We start from the raw sequence: 22,160 nt of genomic DNA on the forward strand, positions 1-22,160 counted from the left end.
TAAAGATCACAATTAAAAAAAAAAAAAAAGATCACAATTGCTCCCAAATCACAGCTTCTGCTTTCATTTTTATTTCTCGATTTTTGTCCTAGTTTTTCTTTGCCTGAATTTGATTGATTTTGTTGTTTTTTTGGCCTTAGAAGCATAACCCTTTCTTTCCTCCGTCCACTTCATGATGTGGGAAAAGTCATCAAAAGGGCCATATTATGGTGAATTTCTGAGTCCCCCTAACAGTGTCTGCGATGTAACAACAATGACCGATGGAGACGATCAGGCAAACTCCTGGTGGGAGGCTCTTCGGGGACAAATGGCACAAACACCCCAGCACCTTGGGACCAGCAGCCTGGAACACACAACAGGTTTGGGAATAAAGTACCGTGTTAATCCTATAAGCATCCTCCAGCTCTTTTTCTATCATATCGTGTGGGAGACTGAACTCAATGGAAGAAGGATATTCTTAAACTGAACTGTGAGATCTCTTGCCTTTGGCCTGCATCCTCTGGGACAGCTGCTATGAAACCCTCGGAATTTTCTTTCTGGGGAACAGGGAACCTGAGTATCTATCCAATGACTCCTTTGCCTCATTATCCAAGGGTTGTCCCTGGTTGGCCCTTCCAGGATGCCATGCAAGTGCCCAGCCAGCTGCCCTAAAGCTGCAGGGAGCCACAGGCAGGGAAGCAGACCCCTGCAGGTGTACAAGGAGAGGTGCTCAGGACACGTGGAACCGACCACCACAGCTCCAGGTGAACTCGCGGTACAAGTGGGCCCTGGACATGTCGGCCACGTCTCCTCAGCTGAGCACAGCCCATGTGACATCCACGTACATGTCCACACCCACCCACGTGCACGGCCTGGAGTAGAAAGCACCGTTGGGGCTGCAGAAGGCATATGGCAGCCGCCTCACACATCCCACTGAACGAGCCAATTACGCGGGAACAAATAACGCCAGCGGGCGGACCCGTCCCCGGGCTTTACGCATCGTGGTGCATTTGCTCAGAAAACATCTGGGCCCCCAACTCACCGAGTCTACCCAGTTATCAGCATTAAACATCACACCCAGAAGAACGTGAGCCTTCAGCTCTGCACTAGGAAGCCAGCCCATTCCTTGGTTTATAGGAGACAGGGGACGGAAAGAATTCCACCCTGAGCCACGCTCTCTGGAGCTGAAAAGTGATGTTTATGCCAAAATGATCCATCTGAGTCCCTTTTTGTGCAGAGTGGGATTTTCCCACTAGTCTTAGAACCAGATTATTCATGATTTGGGGCAGCTCTCCTTGGCTGCTTTTCTAATTTTTAAAACCGAGACGTTAGCTGTCTGTTTTGGGGGATAAATGTGTGCACAAGGAGCCCAAGCCCTTTCCGCTAAATCTACTTCAGGCTCAACTGGCCGACAGGGACCTTGAAGTCAGAAGGAAGTGATAGGAGAAACTAGACATGTGTTCATTGACAGAGGATGAAGGGCAGCGGAGATGTCCAGGCCCTGGCCGAGCTCCTGCCCCACTGCCATGCCACCTGGGGAGCTCAGGTCATTGCCCTCAAGGCCCACCCCACCCCCAGCCCAGAGAACACCCTCCCTGTTGACTCCCAGGCATCATGAAGGGGGCTGGGTTCTGAGGCTCTTTCATTGTCTGTTTCCAGCCAGTGTGGGTCTGGAACTCTGTGCCATCGCAGCCCAAGGATGGAGCGTCTACCCTTAAACCGCCTATTTACAGATCTTTGGCTGTAACTACACCTAAAACACCTCACGTGGGGGCTTCCCTGGTGGCGCAGTGGTTGAGAGTCCGCCTGCCGATGCAGGGGACGCGGGTTCGTGCCCCGGTCCAGGAGGATCCCACATGCCGCGGAGTGGCTGGGCCCGTGAGCCATGGCCGCTGAGCCTGCGCGTCTGGAGCTTGTGCTCCGCAACGGGAGAGGCCACAACAGTGAGAGGCCCGCATACAGCAAAAAAAAAAAAAAACAAAAAACACCTCATGTGGAAGATGGCTCTGGGGTTGGCCCTAAGTGCGAAGGCTGACCCAGCACCGGCCAGCGGCACGACCCCAGGCAGGTGACCAGTCCTCTCCAAGCCGCAGTGTCCTCATTGGCAAATGGAGGGAACAATAGGATTTACATCTATGAGCTGTTGTGAGGATTCGACAGAAGGCAGCCTGGAAGGCTGGTGACAGAGGCCCAGGCACATCTGCAGCGTCATCTATTTGTCCCAAGCAGCCACCAGGCTTGGGATCTGCTCCTGCCGTCTTCACAGCACAGGGCTGCCTGCTGGGACCCTGGCCATCAAGGAGAGGGCCAGGTGGCCAGGCCATGTCGTTTAGCTGCCATCCAGCCCGTCCTGGGCTAGGCTGGCCTCAGGAGGACGAGCCAAGTCCACTTCTGTTCTCTGTCGGGTTGATGACCAGCTCCGGAGAAGAGGACTCCGCCCCTTCTAACCCTGGGTCCCACCTGCCGGGCTGTGGCCTGGACAGCAGGCGCTCCAGGGATTCCAGGGAAAGAAAACCAAGTCTTCCTGGAACCCAAAACATCCTGCTGAGCAGGCATGGGGCCTCAAGGGAGGCTGGGTCATGTTCTTCCACGCAGAAGGAAGTGGTTCTCACCCAAATGTGTTAATTAATAAATAAAACGGAAGAGCTCTGACACAGGGCAGCGCTACTGAGGTGATGTGCACGTGACTCACAGGGGAAGGGAGTCTATTTAAAGTGTAGGTTCTGCTTCAGATGCAGGTCCAGGGTGGAGCTGAGGGTCTGCTTTCCCGGTAAGCCCCCAGATGTTGCCCCCAAGGCAGGTCTGGAGACCACACTGTGACTAGCAGTGTTCCAGGACCCCAAGATCCAATACAGGTGAGGCCCTATTTATGGTGAGGACTTAACTGGGAAGTCCTTGGACACAAGATCCCAGGAAGACCCTACAGACTTGAGTGGTAATAGTATTTTTAAAACCTTAGCTGAATTTAGAGGTCAGCTCAGAAATAAAGACCAATTGGAGTGGCATCCGGCCCTCAGAGTGACCCAGACCCTCAGGATTTACTGCAGACCCTGCCAGCCCGCGGCACTGGGAATCTCGTAGCAGAGACCCAGGTCGGGCTTGGGAGGGGAGCGTCCGTCTAGAGGGAGCCGTGGATTTCTCCACTATGTCTCTGGATGGTGCTCATCTGCTTAGCCAGGGAAGCAGGGCCAGGAAAGGCCTCTCCACTAAGAAAATGCATCAACAGCTGCATTGGCAGGACAGTGTCAGAGGTCAGAGGTCAAGTGGAGTTCTGCACAAGGCTCCTCGGAGGCTCAGGCATGATGTGGCTAAACCCACCAGGACCAGGACGTGGGGAGGACTTTACAAGTGAGGGGGTGAAGGATGGGGGGATTCTGCCAGAGAAGAGGACACAAAACATTACATTCCATCTGTCTTTCAGGTCTGAGTTCTGTCCTCCAGCCTTCCAGGGTTCATATTTCTAGGAACAAAATGATGACTCGTTGTGCTTTGCTTTTATAAAAAACAAGGTGTGAAAGTACTTCGAAAACTTGAAAATATGATGCAAATGCAAAGCGGAGCTATTTTTTATTTACCTGCGTGTAACACGGGCTCTTTGTATTTATCAGCAGGTAACTCAGATTGAAACACATTCGGAAAAATTTGCACATGTTCTTGCCGATACAGTTAATTTAGGACCTGGGATCATCGCAGCATCCTAGGGTGAATAATTCTTTTGTTGCTGTTGTTTTCCTTCTCAGGCGAACGGTCACTAAGCACCGTTAGCACATGCTGCTGGTGACCTTTAACTGGGCGGGGGCATCCAGGCCCCAGCTGCGTGAGCTTCTCTGTGGAGCTGCCCTGGGCTCAGCCACACCTTCACCTGTGGATGCTGGGAGGCTGTCCTCGCCCCCACCCAGGAGGGCTCACAGCCCCCGACCGGCGACGCGCGGTTAGCAGCTCAGCCCCTTGCTTCTGGGTGGACAGCCGCCCTGGAACCACTCACAGCCCCGTGCCCTGCAGGACCGGGCTGAGCTCGCAAGCCTCCTGAACCATATCTTTGCCCAGAGTCCACCGCCATCCCCAGCCCCGCACCGCCCTGCTTCCCTCACTCCCCTGCAGGCTTCTCCTTAGAGCCCGCCCTCCATAAATCACGTGCTCATGCTCTGCTTCTAGGGAACTGACCTCAGATGATTCTAAAACACTTTACCGGAAGACGTCCCTTCATCATGACAGTGAAATGCATGCAAGTACATAAGGTGCACATTATTACTGCAGATGAGGCAATTTTCCCAAACTCCTGCAACTAGCAAGTGTCAGGGCTGGAACTTGCATTCAGCTCACCACGTGACTTACAGCCTCCGTTTTCACCATTAGGTCTTTAGTGCGGAAGCTGGTTATGCATCAAAATGGGTCCTATTTTCAAGCATCCATTGCTCACCACTCCTTCTAATATTAACAGAAAAATTAAAATGATGCTGCCGCGTGTAAACCTGAGAACAGTCCAGCCCTCAAATAATTCAAGTGTGCTGAGCGCAGAAGGCAAAGTTGAGAATTTCATCCACCCCTGGAGGTCAGGTCCACAAAGCAGGTGCTTGTTCATTAACACACGTGCAGATGGGACCAAGACGCCAAGTGTGCAGCTGGGGAGTTTCCACCCATAAAACACTGATGTCTTTGGCCAACTCAGAACGATCGGAAACCAGAGTGCTAAGGGCTCCGGTCTTTTCTTTTCCTCTCAGGTGTTGGAGCCCAAGCACATTTATTAACCTTCAGACCCAGCGCGGCCGTGCCGAGTGTCTCCAGAGCAGCACTCTGCACTGGCCCATGCCCCAGAGATGGCTGTGCAGCTCTGTTCCTCACAAACACTTATCTGCAAGTGGGCCTTGCCTCAGCCGATGTCGGGATGGGGCCAAGGATGCTGCATCCCTACCCGCTCTCCTGGTGATACTGGTGTGGCTTAAGTGGAAGCATCACTGATCTGGAGGAGAGCTTTGATATTTAAAATAGGCTTCACCTGAGCTAAGAATCTTGAATTTTAGTTTAGTTTAGTTTATTAGCATTTAATGAATTTTATTTCATTTGATCAGATAAAATCATAGGCTGTCAGAGCTGGAAGACATCCTAGAAAACATCCTGTCAAGTCCATACATATATATATATATTTTTTTAACGTGGAATCTTTAATTTTAGATTGAAAAAGCACCCTGCCTCTTCCCTGCAGTGTACAGCGTGGAGATTGGCTGGAAATGGTCCCGCAGAAGCAAAGAGTGTGCAGGAGGCTGGGCCCTGGGCTCCCACCCGCCCCTTTTCTGACTCTGCTCTTGTGGGAACCCGTGAACCTTCTCAGCCTTCCTGCAGCTGTTGGTACCACGACGCCTGCTGCCTGCCTGCGGGGATCAGACCAGACAGAACACCTCCTCTCAAATATCTGAAGCCTGCACTTTAGGCTTTGCAAGCTACAGAAATGGACTTCTGAGCTCTCCATTTAAGTGAATGGTAACAGAGTCACTGTTTGCTTTTCCTTGGGCTCCTAAACTAGGCACCCATCCTAGGATTCAGAGAAGGGTCTCTTCCTTTCTCCGGAATTCCCAGGCCAAGTCTGTAAGTTTTGCACCCAATTCTCCTGGCTTCAGTAATCACGGATTTTCCCCAGATCTTCCGGAAGTGATTCCAATAGCTGGTTGGAGACCACGCTCGATCAGAGTGACCACAGGGACAGTGACTGCTCTGGGTGACCCCAAGGCTGCAGCCGCAGTGTCCTTGGGAAACACTCTGTTGCTCCCTCCCACTTGAGGGACCCCTGGCATAAGTGACCAGTCCTCAATCCTGATGGTCCTTTTGAGAGTTTAAGGCACAGCCGGATAACGCTGCCAGCAACCAGACCACTGACCCCAGCATCCTGGGCTTTCTGGGTTGGGGATGGCAGAGAGCGCTTCACTGGCCAAGTAAAGCCCGCCTCCTCGAGGGAGAAGCAAGAACGCTCTCCAGGGGCAGCCAGGGGAAGGCACTTTCAGGAGCTTCATGCCAAGTGGAGGGTGAGGACGGACGTTGGCAGGGGAGCAGCAGGCAGACCCGGGCCATTTCTGACCCTGGAGCTGCACTCTGACTCTTCTTCCTTGGAAGAGCTCCTTATAGACAACAAACAGCACCTGAGCACAAGCAGTGGGGACGTCACAGGAGGGACTGGAGGGCTGCCAACCCCCCAAGGGAGGCCTGGCTTCCCCTCCAGCAGCTGAGAGAGCTGAAGACAATGGCCTAGCATACAATGTAAAATTACTAGACACACAGAAAAGCAGGAAACCATGATCTGTAATCTAGAAAAAAGAAAGCAGTCAGTAGAAACACACCTAAAGCTAACACAGATGTAAAAATTAGCAATAAAAGCATTGAAGCCATGCTTATAAATGCGTTGAAAGATTTAAAGGAAAAGTTGAATGGTAGTGATTGAACAGAGAATCTCAGTAGAAATAGAAATGGTAAAAAAAGAACCAAATGGAAATTCTAGAACTGATCATTACAACACATAAATTATAAATTCCCTTGGGTTATAGGAGCAGATTATAGATTACAAAAGAAAGGGGTCGTTGACCTCAAGCACAGATCAATAGAAATTGTGCAGTCTGAAGAACAGAGAGAAAAAAAAGTTTGAAAAAATATAAACAGATCAAAATATATTATGATCTTTGCCATAATATCATTTGGGTCATTGGAATTCCAGAAGGAGAGAATAATGAGCATGAGGTAGAAAAATATTTGAAAAAATAATGACCAAAAATTTCCCCCCAAATGGAGAAAAACCTCAATTTACAGATGAATGAATCTTGGCAAATCCCAATCAGAATGAATACAAGGAAAACCATCAGACCTGAGGTACATCTTAAAAGTATCCAGAGGAAAAAGATGTATTATTTATGTGGCACTAGTGATACAAATAATCATGACTTCTTATTATAGCCATGGATCAAGACAGAGCACTGACAGCTTTAGGGTGCTGGAAAAAAATACATCAATCTATAGTCTATATATAGCAAAAATATCCTTAAATATGACAGTGAAATAAGCACATATGCACACAATTAAAATCTGAGGAAAGTTGTTATCAACAGACTTTCACAATAAGAAATAGTAAAGGAATTATTCAGGTTGAAGGGAAATAATACCAGATGGATAAATGAATCCAGAGGAAGGAATGAAAGCATCAGAAATATTAAATTAAAGGATTAATATAAAGATTATATACTTTTCCTTCTTATAATTTTCTTAAAAGATACTTGAAGGTGGGGGTTACAAAATAGATGAAGAAGAAGTGCAAACTTCCAGTTTTAAAATAAATAAATCCATGGGAATGTAATATACAGCCTAAGGAATAAGGTCCAGAAAATGATAATAACTTTGTATGAGAACAGATGGTTACTAAATTTACAGTGGTAATGATTTCATAAGGTATGCAAAGTCACATCACTGTAGTGCCCCTGAAGCTAACATAATATTGCACATCAACTGTACTTCAACTAAATAAAAGATACGTGAATGTTTAAAGAAAATATAATAACATGATACTGGGGCTATAACATATTTACAAGGAAATATATGATAAAAAGTATGAATTATGTGGGGTAAGTGGAATTATTCTGCTGTAATATTTGAATATTTTATTTGAAATGATGCAACATTAATTATATGTAGACTGTGCCAAATGAAAGTGCATACTGAAATTCCTAGAACAACCACTAAAAAATAAAATAAAATCATAGTAGACAAGAAAATTAAATACTAATAATACTAAATACTAATAATTTGATTAGCTCAAAAGAAGCTGCCTAGGAAAGAAGAGAGAAATAAAGATTGAGGAACCAATAGTAAAATGGACCAATTAGTAAAATTGTTTATGGTGGATAAGTATAATATATATTTATAGTTATAAATATGTTATGTATTTATATGAATATAATAGCATATACCATATAGTTATATATACATATATATAAATATAATGTGTGTTATACATAAGAGAATTTATGAAATATAAGACTTTGTCGGGCTTCCCTGGTGGTGCAAGTGGTTGAGAGTCCACCCGCCGACACAGGGGACACGGGTTCGTGCCCTGGTCTGGGAAGATCCCACATGCCGTGGAGCGGCTAGGCCCTTGAGCCATGGCCACTGAGCCTGCGCGTCCGGAGCCTGTGCTCCGCGGCGGGAGAGGCCACAACAGTGAGAGGCCCGCGTACCACAAAAAAAAAAAGACTTTGTCACTCAAAGAGAGGAATCAAGCTTCATCAAATGGACCCACTGAAGCTATGTTAAATGTAGGAACAAAGCAACCTGAAAACACTTCTCATTGGTGATCAGTAGTGAGAACCATAAAAGCATTGCATTCATAAACCAAGAACAGGCTGCTATAAAAGAGATGCATTTGGAAAACAAGATAGAGGGCAGGAAATTTAAACCACTATTGCTAATAATTTATGTATATGTACTGTGTGTGTACGTATGAAAAGCAGAACGGACAGTAATAAGCAGAGTCACACAAACACAACCAGGAAGCATTCTTCTAGAAAGAAGAGCATAAAGGTGAAATTGTACCTTTTCCAAAAACACTGAGGAACTCAGAACACGTGGGTTCTTGATAGTCTATTATGATCTACAGCAGAACAAGGCACCCCATGCTTTTTCTAATCACATCTAGGATGCATGGGGAGAGCCCAGACCGAAGGGAGGTCAGAACCCTTCCCCAGGAGCCCTGAGCTCCTAATAGGAGTATTAGGACCTGGAGGGGTGACAGCCATGAGCAATTCCCCTAGGAGGCAGCGGGATAGTGGAGTGGCAAAGGGGGCTGGGATCCCTGAACAGAGAGAGGAGTGTCCCTTCCGTCCACTCCCCTCTGTGCTCACTCACCAAACTCACCTCCCCACTGGGAGGCCCCGGCCTTCCAGCCAAAACACTCCCTCCCCTCCTGGCTTTCATTCTGTTTTTCTCCTGAATAAATTGAGAGTGGGGTGAATGCACATTCTCTTAAAGAAATTATTTAACTCTGCCTTTTTTCTTGACTGTGGAAAAGGCTTAGGGCAAAACAATGAAAAGGAAATGATTAACCTTAATTTGTGTTTCTGAAATTCTAACTCCAAATATTTGTCTACTTAAGAACTCCGGTAGAATCAACCGACCGAGCAGTGGAACCAGTAAGGGTACCGAAGGTGGCTTGGTAACAACTCTGTAGAAAAGCCAGCCGAGCTGCTCACCGGCAATGGTCAGGAGAAGAAGAGATGGCATTCAAAAGAGTGAAAACATAATAAAATACCCAGGAATAAGCCAATTAAGAAATGCACACACAGCGGGTTAAAAATATCCATACCCACATGACTTGGTCTATGTATACGGGAGGATGTAAAAATGAGAAAGAGATGCCGATATGCTCTGTGCTGTAAAAATGGAAATACGCTTAAATCTATCAGTAAACTTAAAACTCGCTATCAAAATCCTGTGGTAATTTTTAATGAACCTGGGCAAGGTGTCTATAAAATTCATATGGAAAAGAGAATATAAAAGAATAGTAAGAATTTTTTAAAATATCAGTATTAATGAGATACTTGCCCTACCAGATACGAAAGCAGCCTAGGCAGTCAGAGTAGTGAAATCTGTGTGGTGTTGACACAGGGCTAAGCAAACAGATGAGCCGGAGAGAACAGATAATCCAGGAAGAGATCCGTATGTGATACACGCAGGATGTGCAACAGTGGGGAAAAGATGGATCCTTCAATACATTGAATTTTGGCAAATCCACTCCATTTTGTGGTAAACAGAATAATAACCCCCAAAGTCCCCAACCTACCCCCTAGACTTACCATGGCAGAAGGAACTTCACAGACTTAAGTTCATGGACCTTGAAATGGGGAGCTGACCCCGGACCACCTGGGGGGCCCAAACCAATCCCGAGAGCCTTCGAAAGCTAAGCTGTCCTGGCTGGTGTCGAGAGTCGAGGATGAGGCAGTGCTGCTTTGAAGATGGAGGAAAGGTCCTGAGATGGAGGAACATGGGCACCTCCAGGGACTGAAAAGGTGAGAGCCTATCCTCCCCAAGCCTCCAGGAAGGAAAGGGCCCACTCACATCCTGGTCTTTGTCCATGAGCCTCATTGGACTTCTGGTCTACAGAGTTGGAACACAGTAATTCTGGTGATGTAAGCCACAAAGTCTTTGGTAACGTATCACAGCAGCAACAGTAAACTAATACAACTTTGAAAAAGTACGACTTCTACCATTCTACATATAAAAATAAATTTTGGATTGATAAATGAGCCAAATACAACAAAACATCTGGTTCGAGAGTTACAAACACACAGGTCAGTGAGATGTGTGTGGCGGGGCCAGGAGAGAATGGAAGCAGCTTCAGTAGAATGTGCGTATACCCTTGAGGTGCAGGAAAACCCTTTTAGCAGCACAGAAAGTCCAGAAGCAAGAAAAAGAAAAGATGGATAAATTTGACTTCAAAAAAATTAAAATGTGCTCATGGACAAAATAAAACAAAATTAACAAAAGCAGCCTGGCATATATAATTGGCAAAGTGATTTCTAGCACATGTAATTGGCAAAGGGATAGCTTCTTTATTGTAGAAAAAAAAGACACTACAATATTCAAGAAAAAGAATAGTAACTGGATGGGGAAATAATTATATAATATGAGACTAGGTAATTCCCAGCATAAGCAATTCATATGGCTAGTAAATGTATAGAAAAGGAGGAAATCGTAATGAAACTAATGATGATAATCCATCAGATTGACAAAACTTTCAAATATTGATAGCAGTTATTGATTGAACATTATGTAAAGATTTTTCTTTTTTCTATCATGGTGTGTAAATATTTGAAATATATGAAAATGAAATAAAATAAAGTAAAACATTTTTGTGTCCAGCTTACGCTATGGTTGAGTCAAAGGTAGACAGACACACAGGTAGACACACATCCTGGGCTACAAGCTCGCTAACCCTCCTCTGGGTGGGTCCTCGCCCTCCACTCCCCTGTGTCGTCCACGTGCAATTATTGGCAAAGAGCACTTTCAATGGTGGTTTTCCAGAAGTGCAGACAACCGTGATGGTCCGTCCGGGTGCTCAAGGATGGGAGCTCTTGGTTGTGCTTTGTGCCCCAGCTCTGGCTTTTCCTCTCTGTCCCCTGGGATGATGGGACTCCTCTCCCAACTATGGGCCCTCAGCCGGAAGCCACAGTGCTCTGTCCCCTCCTCACCAAGCCCAGCATCTCCTCGTAATTGCAGTGGACAAATGTTTCCCCTTCCCTCTGAGCATCAGTCTCTTCTGTAAGTGAGGCTTTATTACTTTTGGCCAAAGTCCTGCTGCAAGATTTCTCAAGTAGCAACAGGCTTGTGCAGTCTTCAGAGCTGGAGGAAATTTCAGAGCCAGGAAGTCCTGTATTGCAGAGGTGACATCGGCTCATGAAAGGAAACATTGAGGCCCAGGGCCCCACTTCCCCTCAGCAGGCAGTTCCTCATATCACGCTCACCTGCCTGACATGTGCAAGACGGAGTTTTGCTTCTGCAGCTCTTGTGATACAGTTGCCCCTGGAAAAGCAGAGGCTTCTGCTCTCAGGCAGATGTAGTTTCTTTTGGATCACGGAATACAGCAAGACTCTAGTTTTTACCTTAATTTCATTCCAAATGTGGTCGGGCTCAGAATTTTTTTCTCCAGGAATTGGCTTCCCAAACAGTGTTTCTTCCTGTATGTGGGCAACACTTCCTGATAAGTTCTGTCCTGCCTGCTTCCTGTCCAAACTGGGATGGCTAAAGAGCATCTGTGTTACTGTATTCTGTTGGCATCACTTCACCAACAAATCATTAAATACTGATTACTCAAAATAAAGGAGAGTTTTGAAGATCAAAAATAAACAGAAAAATGGCTAATTGAATAATCTAGGACAGTGATTTTTCAAGGTGTGGCTTTACATCCTATCTCAGAAGATTGGAAGCCTCGACTGACAAAACAGGGGAGCTGTGCATCCACATGGAAGGTCTAAGCCTCCCCTTAAGCTTGTTCCAAATCAGTGGCCTCAACCCCAAACAGAGAAGAGATTTGGAATCAGTACCTCATGGTGTGCGAAACCAAACAAACTCTGTAGTAATTTCAGGCAAATTATTCTTTAATAATAAGAATTATTATTCTTACTATACATCATGAAAAAATGCTTTGGTTCAAATGTTGAATAAAAAAGTAGTGGGGGGCTTCCCTGGTGGCGCAGTGGTTGAGAGTCCGCCTGCTGGTGCAGGGGACACGGGTTCGTGCCCCGGTCCGGGAAGACCCCCACATGCTGTGGAGCAGCTGGGCCCGTGAGCCACGGCCTCTGAGCCTGTGCATCCGGAGCCTGTGCTCCACAACGGGAGAGGCCAAAACAGTGAGAGGCCCGCGTACCGCAAAAAAAAAAAAAAAAAAAGTAGTGGGATAAAATACATATGCACACAATGCCCTTAGAAAACACTCGGCAAGGAGGTACAAGAGTGGAATGGATCAACATTTAATAACGGCGGTTTGGGCGTCTGGAGGCTCCATGGTAGACGTCGCTCGATCTTATAACAGACTTGTTCAACCATCGGCACGATTCTAAAGAACAAGGACAAGATCGTGGAACAGGTGAAGTCTGCTGTGTGGATGATGTAGGCAATAATATCGAAGAAACGTGGAAAAGTGATGGAGGAGATGGGGAAACTCCTCAGTGTGTGGATGCAGGATTAGCATCAGTGTCGAGTCCCGCTCAGCTCAATGGTGATTCAAGAGAAAGCTAAAAGCCCTTAAGACGACCTGAAGGAGAAACATGGTGAAGAATCAGAGGGCACGTCTTTTAATGCCAGCCATGGCTGATTTCATTGGTTCAAGGCTAGAGCCAACCTTCACAACCTAAAAGTAAGTGGCGAGTGCAGACCAGTAGCTGCCTGGGAATTTCCTGAAATGTTTCGAGAAATTATTGATGAAGGCATGTATTTACCCAAGCAGGTTTTTAATGTGGATGAGACAGGACTATACTGGAAGAGGATGTCAGACCGAAGTTACATCAGTAAGGAGGAAAAGCTGATGCCAGGCTATAAAGCAGCAAAGGACAGGCTAACTCTGTTGTTTGGTGGCAATGCTTCTGGCGATAGGAAGCTGAAGGCTCTCTTAGTTTATCATTCAGAGAACCCAAGAGCCCTTAAAAACATAGCCAAGGGCTCTCTTCCTGTTGTGTGGAAGAGTAACCCCAAAGCCTGAGTTACACGGGCCATTTTCCAGGACTGGTTTTTCCCCCACTTTATTCCAGAGAGAGAGAAATATCTCTTGGAGACGGACACCCCATTCAACATTCTTTTGCTGCTCAACAATGCTCCAGGCCACCTCCCATTCATGGACGACTTTCATCCCAACGTCAAATTAGTGCATCTGCCACTGAATATTACATCACTCATCCAACCTATGGACCAGGGAGTTACAGCGATTTTCAAGACATATTATTTACATCACACTTTTTGCCAGGCAGTAAAGGTGAGTAACCAATCAGGAACAACCTTGAGACAATTTTGGAAGGACTATAACATCTACAAGGCCATAAAAAACATTGACTTTGCTTGGTGTGAGGCTATGGCCATCACCATGAATGGGGTTTGGAAGAAACTTTACCCGCAGTTTGTTCATGATTTTCATGGATTTGAGAAGGTGGATGAGGAGTCCAAAGAGGTCTTCAGCAACGTAGTGACCCTCAGCGAGAAGCTGGAGCTAGATCTGCAAGAGGACGACTTCATTGAACTCCTTGCTATGTAACATGAGGAGCTTACTAATGAAGACCTGATGGAATTGGAGGCCCAGAGAAAGGACAAAGAGAGACAAGAGGAAGAAGAAGTAACTGAAAGACCAAAGAGATTCACGACGCAGGAAATGGCAAGGAGATTTTCTTTATCTGAGGAGGCACAGTTAGTTTTTGAGGCACAGGACCCAAACATAGAATGGTACATGAAGTTTCAACAGCCATTCAGAATTCAATCCAGTGCTACCATGTCATCTATGATGAGGTAAAAAGAGCTACTACCCAGACATCACGGGATCGTTTTTTCAAGAGGGTAGGTAGAATTGAATCCAGCCAGGAACCAGAACCTGTGCCATCAACGTCAGGCGAGAGTGAAACTGCGGCTTGCCCTCGTCTCCTATTGCTGACGATCCTTCAGCTCTACCATCTCCCACCTCCTCTCGCTCCTCCAGTCAGTAACTCTTCTTGCCTGTTCACTCGATGCCAGCCCCTGTGTGCCAGCTGTTGTACTGTATTACTGGACTTTTCTAGGTACTGTACTGTAAGACTAAAAATGTTTTCTTTATTTTTTGTGTTTGTTTTTTATGTATTATTTGTGTGAAAAGTATTATAAACCTATTACAGTACAGTACTATATAGCCAATTGTGTTAGTTGGGTACCTAGGCTAACTTTGTCGGACTTACGAACAAATTGGATTTACGAATGCAATCTCAGAATGGAACTCGTTCATATATAGGGGACTTAACTGTGTTGGAATTTTAAGTGAATTTTATTTTCTTATAATTTTCCATGTTTCTAGAGAAATTTTGAATGGATAGGCACAGTTTTTACATTAGAAATAGAAAATGTTTGTTGTAAGAACACAGACCGCTCCTCCCTTCCTCCTCCCCCTCCCCCGCAGGCTATGACTCTGCATAGGACCTCCTGACCTTGGTAGCCACCCCGTAAGGAGGAGACTGAGGACCCTTTAGCAGCCCTAGAAGCAGGTGCTGCCATGTTGGCAGAGACACAGGAAATGCAGGGATCTCACCTGATTTCACCAAGGAGTAGTTTTAAAAAACATTTTATATAATTGCCATAAGATGTGTGTGTGTGTGTGTGTGTGTGTGCGTGTGCATACATGCACTCAATCACAGGAAGAAAATCTAGGTTGTGAGAATAAGATACTAAATATATTTCTTTCTTTGGGGGCCAGTTATTTCCTCAGGGGTCTACCAGAAAGGTTACCTACATTTTCTTTTTCATCACCTGTCAAAGGATATGGCATCCAAGTTCCCGTTAACTACTGGAGGCTGAATAAATGCCCAGACATGTGGGGTTTTCAGATGAGAAATCCATGCCCTTGGCCCATGTCACTCTTGCGCCCATCCTGGGTCTCAACAACCATGACGAGGGGGCTTCCACTGACCCTGCACATGTGCACAGACCAGCACGTCCACGGGGCCACACAGCCCCACTTCCTCCATGCTGGATGCCTGTGTCCTCCCAGCCTGTGGGCCCCACCTCAGGGAAGGTGAGTCCCTTATCCTCCCAGGAAATGCAAACAATTCTGGCCTCATTACTTTTCTCAGAGGCTGGTTTTCATTCCAGAGCCTATCACCTCTCAGGTCTTTATTTCCCTACAGTGTGTTCAGGCCCAAGAATTTACGTATTGAAATATGCATGTGATCATCATAACTTAACACCTGTTACCTCTCCTTTATACTATGATTAGGGCATTAAAATGATTTGAAATTTGAATTATTTGAAACAATGTATGCATGTGAGTTATACCATCTATAATCTTCATTTCGGAAGGGAAGAGGGGGGTTAGTTATTTCTCCTAAAAGGGAGCTGAGGACCAGGGCTATTACCAGCTCTCTCTAACTGGCCTGATCAGTTCCCTTCACTGGGCAAAAATATGAGTCCTCAACTCAGCCACGTTCTCTGGGTCAGCTTTTACCCACAAAACACTGAGATGCTATCCACCTGCCCTTTGAGGGTATTTGTCAAAATGGTCCAGAAATCAGAAGACTGGGTCTTCCAACCAGCAGTGTGAATCAGGGTCTTCGGACAGGCTGCAAGCCCAGCAGGGAAGCCTTACCTGCGGAGAGGAGAAAGTCTGACTACCCCCTTCGCTTGTTTACTGTTGTGCCAGGTGGGGAGCAGAGACCCCATCTGGGCTCTTCACAGGCTTGCTGTCACCGAGGTTTTCCTTCTCTCAGTCACCAACTGTGACCGCCGACTGGCCGATCTTCCCCGGTAAAAGTACTGGAAATCATAGCCACATCCTAGGATGAAGAAATGGAGGCACAGAGAGGTTAAGCGACTTGTCCAGAGTCACACAGCTTGGATTTGAACCAAAGTCCCCTACTGCCTGTGGCTGAGGGTGCTTTCACAGGTTCCCTTTCCAGAATTCTGGCTTTCTCCCTGTGTTCGGGTGAAGTAAATCCTCTGCCTGGAAGGGAAGCAGCAGACAGGGCCCTCTCTCTGCCTTGCCCAGGGCACTTCCAGACCAGAGGTGCTGGGGCAGCCCCTCCCTCAGGAGCAGTTCTCCCCTCACTTGGGGCACTTCTGACCTTGCTGGATGTGTCATGTGGACCTGCTGTCCTGCTCTCTGTCAGCTCCTATTTGGGCTGAACACCCCTTCCCCAGAGCGCACACGTACGCATCCTGCCCATCTTGACAACCCTCACCTGTCTGGTCTCACTTCTCAGTGTCCCTTTCAAACTGTGGCAGCCAGGGCCATCCTGCTAAATGTATTCTTCTCAATTTGGGGCCAACTTCTGGCTTTTCAAGGCCATTTTGAATCCTGCAAGTTTGTACAGAAAAGCAGCCGTGCATTTCTGTCCTTCCACACCCAGAATGTGTGTTTGTGTCTAAATATACATTTGCGTCGGGTCAGGCGTCAGTGGAGACAGTGGACTCGGCAGAGTGAGGAGCGAACCTGCGGCACAAGGACTAAGACCCTCCTGCCACCCCGGCCGTCCCCCCTGCTGCTTGCACACTCGCGCTCACACTCACACATATCCACACCACTCGCGGCGCCGTCCACCCACTCACTGCCTCTCCTCGACGCCCCTGCTCCTCAACCCTCTCGGCCACCTCTGCTCTGCCTGCCGTTCCAGATCCTCTGCCAGCCCCACTCAGATTTATCTTGAAAAATGTCCAACACGTAACCCACTTTCCAAGGGCAGGTCTAGGAGGGAATAATTGCTGTTATATAGGGCGAGCCCCAGAGGCTCTCAGGAGATGCCCTGGTTTCCATAGAGCCCGTGCTCTGTTCACCCCCTGCCCCACCCCCACCCGGAACCCACAGTTAAGAACGTAGACAGAGACCCACTTCGGGAAGGGGCACCTACCTGGCTGGCATCGGTGCTCAGAGAGCAATGTCAGCAGACAGCGCTCATTGGTGATGGGGCCTGAGTGCAGAGATTCTTGGCAAGTCTTGAAAAGTGAAGAATTGTTGGAATTGGGCAGAGTGTATGATGAAGTAGCCTTGGATTGGTGGGTGCAGCAAAGGGAGGGTCTCGAAGGAGTCCCAAAAGCAGAGTCTCTGCTGCGGCTCATCTTCCGGGACCAGGGCCCCAGGAGAAGGCAACCTGGCCGTCGTTTTGTCTGCTGGTTTGTGTGCTTGGTCCCAGCACCATGTAACACGGGGACAGGAAATCCTTTTGGTTTCAGTGCTCAGTATTCATCAGAAGGAAGGCAAGCTTGAATCTATGCAAAAGGAAGTCTGTCTGCTTCGGAAGGGGTAGATGACAATCCGTATGCTCACGATGAAAGAAGGGATCAGGCAGAAGAAGCGTCCTTGCCCCTCTGGGTTAGCTACTAATTTTTATTTTAATGTTAAACCGTTGCATGATTTATAATATAACTCAATCTATTAAGCACAGTTTAATGAATCAATCAGATATTTTTGCAACAAGTGAGACATATTAAGAATATGGGGCTTCCCTGGTGGCGCAGCGGTTGTGAGTCCGCCTGCCGATTCAGGGGACACGGGTTCGTGCCCTGGTCCAGGAGGATCCCACACGCCGTGGAGCGGCTGGGCCCGTGAGCCATGACCGCTGAGCCTGCGCGTCTGGAGCCTGTGCTCCGCAACGGGAGAGGCCACAACAGTGAGAGGCCCGCGTACCGCAAAAAAAAAAAAAAAAAAAAAAAAAAGAATATGAATGTATTGGTGAATCAAATGACTTGTTCTAAATAATGCAACATGTTGGTGGTGCATCTAATTAGAAATTAAAATCAGGACACTGATTAGAGACAATCATAAAAGTATGTTGATTTTGTTAAATATGTAGAAGGTGGGGGGCTAGGAGAATCCACACTGACTGTTTAGAAAAGTGCTTCGCCAAGGGAGCAGAAGAAGCAGAGGTGAACCTGAGGCGGTGGTGAGCATCACCTCTGGGCATCACCTCTGGGCATCACCCGTGGGCATCGCCTGTGCCGCCACCAGAAATCTCAGCTGTGATGCCACAGCTCCGAGGCTGACTGGGAAGATTTTTAGTAAATGCTTTCTCCAAATCCAGCCACAACGACAGCTAAGTAACCTTCTCACTGAGTCTGGGCCCCAAATCAAGTCTTGATTCAGTCCCTTACTCTGCATATTTGTGATGTAATAAAATAGAATCTTCTTTCTGGGAAAAACTTTCATATCATGAAAATATTGACATTGATCACAAAGCTACCTGGGAATAAACTAAAACATAATGTCTGCAGGTATGCTTAGTTTTCAATTATTTTAGACCAAACGTTTAATAAAATAATTCTTGTGGGGAGACCGTCGTCTGACCGCAGGGGTCTGAAAGCGCTGGCTGGGCCTGGGGCCACCCCTCCGGTGGGAGGAGCATCAGACAGCATCCCTGTCTTGGCCCCCAGTCCTCTTGCTTGGCTGTTCCTTCACAGCACGCCTTTCTTTGCTTTGCACATTCTTGGATCTGTCTCCCCACCCCCAGCCTCCTAGATTATGAGTCCTCGCCAGGCAAAGGCTGTGTTGGAACCATCTCTTTATCCTGTGCGGCATCTAAGGAGACGCCCTGAACCACTGTGTGCGTAAGGGAACCGCGTCCACCCTCTGCCCGTTGACCTGGAGGAGGGACAGTTCTGTGGATTCAGACCCACCTCCTCCAGTCACGGTTCCGTGGCCACTCAGGAGCTCCTGCTGGTCAAGGCTGAGGACTCAGCTAGCCCTTCAGGAGGATGGCCTGGCGGGGGATGAAGAAAGAGACAGGAAAATGTAGTAGAAAAGAGCAGTTGTCCCGGCCAATTGAAATTCAACAGATCCCCTGGGTATTCATTTTCTAAATGGCTTCTAATTTCCCTAAGTGTCTTGTCCTTTTCTCTCTTATATTCAGGCATCCAGTGAGCAGGCACTGGTCATAAATTTCTGACATTCTCTCCCTGACTCCAGGAATGACAGTCTTCTCATTCGTGCAGAGCAGAGTCCTCCCTCCCCCACCCTTCGCAGGCCAGTGCCTGGTGCCTGCGCTCAGCCCACAGCCCCTGAGTTGGGGGCCTGGAAGGGGCCCTGCATCTCCCGCTCCCGGTGACCCTTTGCAAAACGTCAGACGGTGTCCCCTGATGGGTGGGTCTCTCCACCTGCTCCTAGCCCCAGGCAGCGGGAGGGCGCTCCTCCCAGTCACGGGTGCCCTCAGGGCTATGACCTAGGCAGGACAGGTATGAAGGACAGAGGGTTAAAGTGTGTTGGATGCCACTGGGAGGTCCCATGCCAAACATGTTACACGATATGGCATTTAATCCTCCCAACACAGTGAAGAGACCCTGTCACCAACCCCATTTTACAGATTAGACCTGAGGCCTGGAGAGATTAAGTGCTTGCCCAGGGTTTGTCTTTCTTTCTCTTTCACAGACACACGTGTGCACACAGACATGCAGAAACACACACACACACACAGGCACACACAGGCACGTGCACATATACCCCCTCATAGCAGCCCCCTTTCATGATCTTGGTTGCAGAGTCTCGGAAAGTTAAAACTGGTAGAAACTCTAGTTCAAGTGAGAAATCAAGCCCAGGAGCTGGTGGACAGCGCACTGGAGGTCACTCAGGGAAGGTTTGCCAGAGAAACTATCGGGAACGTGAGCAAATCCTGAAACCCAGCGTCTCGGGCAGGGTCTCCCTGAATCGGCCCCGAGATGGGGACCCACAGGCAAGTGGCTGATCACAGAACAAGTCCTAGTTGGGGGTCAGGAAGGAAGCCGGACAAGGGACGGGGAGGGAGGCAGGATCTCAGGGGGTCCTACAGAGGGGAGCCTCAGCCGGACCCCCAAGGCTCTGGAGGGCGGGCGACACCTCTGACTTTGTCCGGCATGGAAGCAGGGGAGCTGGACTTTCAGGCCTTGTTCTGTCCTCACCGGCCTCCAGGCAGGACACCACCCTCAGGCACGTCCAGCTCTCTGAGTTTGCAGGGCAAGCAGCCCCTGTGGCCTGGGTCCGCTGAAGAAAGTACAGTCGCTGGCTTTAGAAACTTGTCACGGCTGTCTCAGTGGAGGGCCCTCAGTGCATCACTTAGCCCCCTCCCCTCCGTGGGGACAGTGGCAGTGGCGCCAGGCCCTGCCGTGTGCGGTCAGCAGCACAGACACTGTCAGAGCCAAGAGCAAGCAACGGAGGATCCACCAGGATGACTTTAAATGAGAAGCACAGGGCTTCCCTGGTGGCGCAGTGGTTGAGCGTCCGCCTGCCGGTGCAGGGGACGCGGGTTCGTGCCCCGGTCCGGGAAGATCCCACGTGCCGCGGAGCGGCTGGGCCCGTGAGCCATGGCCGCTGAGCCTGCGCGTCCGGAGCCTGTGCTCCGCAACGGGAGAGGCCACAACAGGGAGAGGCCCACGTACCGAAAAGTAAAAAATAAAAAATAAAAAAATAAATGAGAAGCACAGACCTGTGCCCAGGGAAGGTGGCACTCGCTGCTGCTCAGAGGAATTTCAACACTCGTTCGCTTGAGCAGAATTCACGTTGAGTCAACACAGTGGCATTAGGGGACACCTGAAGCCTCCTGGGTATCAGCTCCACTGTTTCTATTTCTTCCAGTCATTCACGCGGCACCTTGCATCACATCAGGGCTGTGTGGGACTCGGGCCCATCCGTCTTCCAATGCCCCGGGGTGTGAGGCACAACCTGGGGACAAGCAGCCCCTCTTTACAGACACAAAAACCGAGAGAGGATGGAGTCACTGCTTCCTGAATCTGGAGCATGAGCAGGTTTTGTGCCTGCCCTCACCTCCCATCTCACATTTCCGCTCTATGAGCAAAGCCTTCAAGGCACTTCATTCCTCTCCCTGCTCTGATTTTTTCCCCTCAGACGGAGTCCTCCAAGGTCAGCGAGCCCAGGTGCAGGCCGTGGTCTGGAGAAAACCCAGACTCGGGAGACCCGGATGCAAGCATCAATTCTGCCACTTGGCAAATGTGACCTTGGGGTCCTCAAGGCCATGGGGAGCTCCAAGGGCTGCCCATCCCCACTTCTAGGAATAAGGCCGTGCTCCCAGCTGAGAGGGCTTTGCGGACAGGCCGGTCGGGGTCTGGCCCCAGACCTGCAGGTGGGAAAGGCTGAGGTCTGAAACCAGAACATGGCTCAAGGCCAAAGACCAAGGCAAAGGGAGGTAAGTAGTGGATGAGTTGCCAGGAAGGTGAAAAGCCAAATGCATCGGGGCAAAACTGGGCCTGGGGGTGCAGTTCAGAGCCAGGCCCCCTCATCTTCCCTCACACACGACAGCCCAGGAACCGCGTCTCTGCACACGGGTTGTGATGCCTGTGAAGGAGCCAGCCTGAGTGCGCAGCCCCGGAGTCCAGAGACCTGCCCAGTAGCCAGTGCAGCCCAGCGCCTTCTCCCGCCGTGGACAGTAGACTCGCTCCTCCACGTGCCCAGTGCTGGGGTTCACCTGCGCCCCACAACAATGCAGAGCCCAGGGAGGGGAGAGAAGGAGCTGTAGCCTGGCCGGCACTGCTCCCACCACCAGGCCGAAGGGAGGATGGGCCCCCAAGGTGCTGTCCCGGGAGTGGGGATGTTGGAGATGGGCCTGCCTGTGGGCAGACGCAGCGCAGCCCGCGTGGGCCGGGCCAGGGGCAGGTGGAGACGCACGCCTGATCCAGAGCACAGGAAAAGCCACGGGAACTTGAGATGCTGCCCTGAACCAGTTGGTCATGGCACCTGGTCCAGAGAGGACTCTTTCCTCGTGCTGTCAGCCCCAAAGTGGGTTATTGCTGTGGCCACACTTGGCCCCTGCTGTAAGAGGAGATCATCCTGTCCCCTGGTGTCCTGACATCCAGCAAACCATATCTAAGACACCCCAGGCAGGACCAGCCGCTGATGTGCATGACAGTGGCCCAGGGAGCACAGCCGGGCACAGAGGGCAGGTTCCGGCACTTGCCCGAGGGAATTCCTTTATTCAAAGGCATCCTTTTCTTGAAATGTGAGTGATAAACTGGGA

The 22,160-nt window shown here is 48.7% G+C and overlaps 1 long non-coding RNA gene across 2 annotated transcripts; it reads right to left on the reverse strand.

Moving 5' to 3' along the window:
• Nucleotides 1-3,087: 3,087 nt before the first annotated feature.
• On the reverse strand, nt 3,088-17,860 carry LOC111185038 (uncharacterized). Of its 2 annotated transcripts, none has more exons than XR_016387864.1 (3): nt 17,076-17,860; nt 15,818-16,004; nt 3,088-13,711 (listed from the first exon to the last, which is right to left on the reverse strand). It is a non-coding gene; the product is annotated as an uncharacterized LOC111185038 (long non-coding RNA). The 2 variants fall into 2 exon arrangements; XR_002647461.2 differs by having other exon boundaries at nt 3,088-12,760; nt 17,076-17,857.
• Between the last annotated feature and the right edge of the window lie 4,300 nt (nt 17,861-22,160).

This window comes from Delphinapterus leucas, chromosome 15 (assembly GCF_059928025.1).
Source record: "Delphinapterus leucas isolate spDelLeu-1000000601 "Yukka" chromosome 15, BTC_Dleu_Yukka2, whole genome shotgun sequence".
NCBI classification, from domain to species: Eukaryota; Metazoa; Chordata; class Mammalia; order Artiodactyla; family Monodontidae; genus Delphinapterus; species Delphinapterus leucas.